Consider the following 4318-nt stretch of genomic DNA (forward strand, 5'->3'; position numbering starts at 1 on the left):
CTCCTGCACAAATTCTGTTGAAAGATTTTCATCCCTCCTCAAACCTCTACTTCCTCCCCCATTCTCTCAGCTGAGAACCTTGCCTCTATTTTACAGAAAAAAAATTGAAGCCATTTGCTGTGAACTCTCTCTTCTCCCCTTTTCCTCATCTTCTATCACTTTAGATGCCTTCTACCACTTTCTTTTCCTTCGCCCATGTCACATGATGAAGTGCCTTACGCCTTACCAAGGCTAACCCCTCCACTTGCTTAAGTGATCCCATTCTATGCCGTCTCCTCAAACAGATGGCCCTTTCTGTCATCCCTACTCTTTCACTTCTTTTCTTTTTTTTCCAAGTTCTACTTTCCTTTATTTAAATAACTGAAGCATTAGCCTTGGCACAGCAGAGGGAAGCAGGGGCTCCCAGGGTGGGGTGAGGCCTGGGGAGGTGGGGCTTAGCTGGGACTGGGTTCCCCTCACCCTCTTGGGTAGGCCCATTCTCACTGCCACAAAGATTGAGGAGGAGAGACAATGAATAAAAACACTTGTCTCGCTCCACAATCAATCCTAGGGAGAGATGAAAGGGGAGTAGAGGCAGCTTCATCCAGAGCCAAGGTTAGGGTGCACCAGCTAGGGAAGGAGGTAAGTAGGACGGGAGGAGGAGAATTTTATGGGTTCCGGAAGGCATTGTTGGCAGCACCTGCAGCTGCATTGGCCACAGCTGTTCGAACTGCAGGGTTGGAGAAGTCACCGGCAGCAAACTCCTGCTGGGCCTTCTGGAAACTGGCACCTGTGTGGCGGTACAGGGAGTGGATCCACTTCAGCATCACAAGGCCCAGCACAGCAATGCCAGTGAAGAACAAGGCAACTAGCAGCATAAATACAGCCACAAATGTGTTGCTCTTCAGCACCATCAGGGCCGAGATCCAGCCACTGAATCCTGATGATGGGATACCAATAGCTGCCAGCATGTATATCACGTCCTGGATGAAGAAAATGAAGAAATTGAATGAACCGTCATTACTGAAAGCCTTGTACATAGGGTGGTACCAGCAGACAAAGGAGCAGGGTGTGAAGAGTAGGGCCCAGAGGATGGAGAGTCCAAAATTAGAGCCACTGGCAATAGGAGTCACACAGAAAGAGGCTAGGCAAGCAAGGAAATTCAGAAGAAGGGCCAAGGTACTGCACATCCAGAGATAGTACATAGTAGACACTGTCTTCTGGAACTCCTGGGGAATTTCCATGGAGATGTCTTGGAAGAAGCAGGGTTGGACAGGACAAAATGAGGGCAGCGGAAGCCAGTTGTTGGGTCAGATAGCAGAACTCCCTAGGGCTCCTAGGGCTGCATTCCGCAACTCCCTCTCCCGCCAGTCCAGCTCCTCTGCCTTTCCATTGAGCTCCTCCTGTCTTTTCAGAAGTTCTGCCATGGCTGCTGCAGCTGAAGCCTGAGTGTTATAGGAGTCATAATTCTTGGGTTCTGTGGGACTGAGTTTTCTGGAAGGTTGCTGGTGGGGGTGGGTTGTTGGTGGAGGCAGTGGGTCAGGTGGCTCATAGGAAGGTGATGACTCACAGTTCTCAAAGGGGTTGTATACATGGAGTGTGGCATACTGGGGGCTGGGTCGGTGCTGGGTGATGGCTGGGTCCTGGAAGGGGTTATCAAACTCACTAGGTTCGGCAAACAGGTTCCCACTATTCCCGCTCTGGGCCATGTCGTAAGGTCTGGCCTCGGCCTCAGCCTTAGCTCAGCCTTCTCCTGCTCCTCAGCCCCTCCACCACCTCTTCTGTGGCAGCAGCGGCAGCGGCCTCTTTCACTTCTTTTCAATCTCTCCCTGTCCATTGGCTCATTTCCTGTTCCCTACAATACCCATGGTTCCCCTATCCTGACAAAAACTCATTTTATTCTTCTAATTCACACCAACTACATCTCTTCTGACTGTTGTAGCTAAACTCCTTGTAAAGTCTATCTATAATGGTTGCTTCCACTTTCTATCATCTCTCTCTCTTGTTAACCCCTTACAATCAGACTTCCAACCTTATTATTCCACTGAAACTTCTTTCTCCAAAGTTACTGTGGAACTCTTAGTTGCCAAATCCAATGACCTTTTCTTACTCCTCATTCTCTTAGACTTCTCTGCAGCCTTTGATGCTGTTGCTCACTCTTGCCTCGTCAATACTGTCTTCTCCCCAGTTTTTTAGGATATCACTCTCTCCTGGTTCTCCTCCTACATATCTGACCTTTCCATCTCTGTTTCCTTTGCTGGATTCTCTTCCACATAATATCATTTAGCCACAGGTGTGCCTTAAGGTTCTGTGCTGGACTCTCTGCTACTCCCTTTATATTTTACTTCATATGGTGATTTCAAGAGCTGCCTTGGACTTAATCACCATCTCTATGCTGATGACTCTCAAATGTGCCTTTTCTTACTCCAGTCTCTCTGCTGACCTCCCACTTAAGGTCTCCAACTTCCTTTCATACCTCTTAAACTAAATATCTGCTAGACATCTTAAACTCAATATGTCTATAACGGAACACATTATCTTTTCTCCTTAACCTCTTTTCCTTTGACCTTCCCTATTATTGTAGAGGGCAATATCATCCTCCCAATTCCTCAGGCTCAAAACCTAGGGGTAATCCTGGACTCCTCACTATTTCTCACCCCTATATCCTATCTCTTACCAAGGCCTGTCTATTTCACCTTTGCAACATGTCTCAAGTTCCTATCCCATCCCCAAGCCCCCCACCCTCTGCCACCACTCTAGTTCTGGCCATGATCACCTCACACCTGGATTATTATAATAGCCTTCTGGTCTGCCTGCTTCAAGTGTCTCCCTTTCCATTCTACTCTCCATTCAGACACTAACGTGTCCTAAAGTACAGGTCTGCTCATGTCACCACCACCCCGTCTCCCTCCCCCACTCAAGAAACTCTAGTGGCTTTCTCTTGCCTTTAGGATCAAATACAAAATTTTCTGTTTATCTTTCAAAGGTCTTCATAACCTACCCCCTCCTATCTTTCCAGTTTTCTTACACCTTACTCATTGACACCTTACACTTTGATACAGTGACATGGGCCTTCTGGCTGTCTCATAGACAAGACGCTCTATATCTAGTCTCACACCATTTTCTTTTGTTTTCTCCCATCCCTGGAACACTGTCCTTCCTCTGCTGTGGTTACTGACCTCCCTGGTTTAAGTAACAACTAAAATCTCATTTTTATTGGTAGCTTTCCCTGCCATTCTTAATTCCCTCAGTTAATTATATTACATATAGCTCAATTTGTATGGATTTGTTTTTGTGTGGTCTCCCCCATTAGATTGTAAGCTTCTTGAAATCAGGGACTACCTTTTTCTTCTTTTGTATTCCCCAGAGCTTAGTAGAGTGCCTGGCACATAGTAGATATTTAAGAAATGTTCATGGATTTATTGAGATGGGTCTTTTCTAAAAACCTACTAGTAGAATCTCTGGGTCAATTTAGCAACTTTTCTTGCATTATTACAAATCGTTTTCCTGAATGGTTGGGCTAATTCACAACTGTATTACCAATGTATTAATGTCCCACATTTTTCATAGCTCATCCAGTATCAAACTTTTCCATCTTTTGTAGTTTGATGAATATTTCAGAATTTTTTAAATATGCATTCCTTTGTTAGTGATTTTGAACATTTTTCAGGTGGTTAATTTGTATTTCTTATTTTAAAAGTCGTTCATATCCTTTTTCTCTTTTGGTATTAATATATGTTCATCATATTCCTTATAGATTTTAGATGTCTGACAGAAGACAATATAAATGGGAAGAAATTGTCTTTTGCTTTTTTTCCCTCTTACTAATAGAGAGGAAGTGAAGAAAAAAATGAAAGAAAGAGAAAAATAACAAAGAAAAAGAAGCTTTCTCTTTGTGTCACACCAGTAGATGTTGCTGTTGCAGTCCACCAGCCTCTTCTAGTCCTTACTCCTTTCTGCTTTTCCTCATTGCTGGGTGGGGCAGAATCCAGAGGAATCCTTCCCAGGCCTTTTCTTTTCTCTTCCCTGGGGGTTGTTTTAGTGTGGGATCTTTTCTCTGGTCACTGCCCTGCACATTTATAACAATTACCTCACATTTTAACATCTGGACAATATCATGTTGCTAGGATCCATGAACACCCTTTCTCTGTTTTAGGAGTTTATATGAGATAAAAAGTTACTAATACAATCTCAATAGCTATGAACCCCTAATTAGGCAAATTCCTAACATTTAGAGGTTTGACTCTCTGTCCTAATTTAAATTTGTTTATCTCCAACCAACTCCTGGCCTTTTTAATATCTGAATTAAAAATGGGGAGACAGGAAATGTCTAGTTAAA

The 4318-nt window shown here is 44.1% G+C and overlaps 1 pseudogene; it reads right to left on the reverse strand.

The window, feature by feature from the left end:
- Nucleotides 1-315: 315 nt before the first annotated feature.
- On the reverse strand, nt 316-1750 carry LOC138150625 (secretory carrier-associated membrane protein 3 pseudogene; annotated as a pseudogene).
- Between the last annotated feature and the right edge of the window lie 2568 nt (nt 1751-4318).

Source organism: Petaurus breviceps, unplaced genomic scaffold (genome assembly GCF_028583685.1).
Source record: "Petaurus breviceps papuanus isolate PSGF00001 unplaced genomic scaffold, PetGlider_PUasm1.0 90881, whole genome shotgun sequence".
Classification (NCBI taxonomy): Eukaryota; Metazoa; Chordata; class Mammalia; order Diprotodontia; family Petauridae; genus Petaurus; species Petaurus breviceps.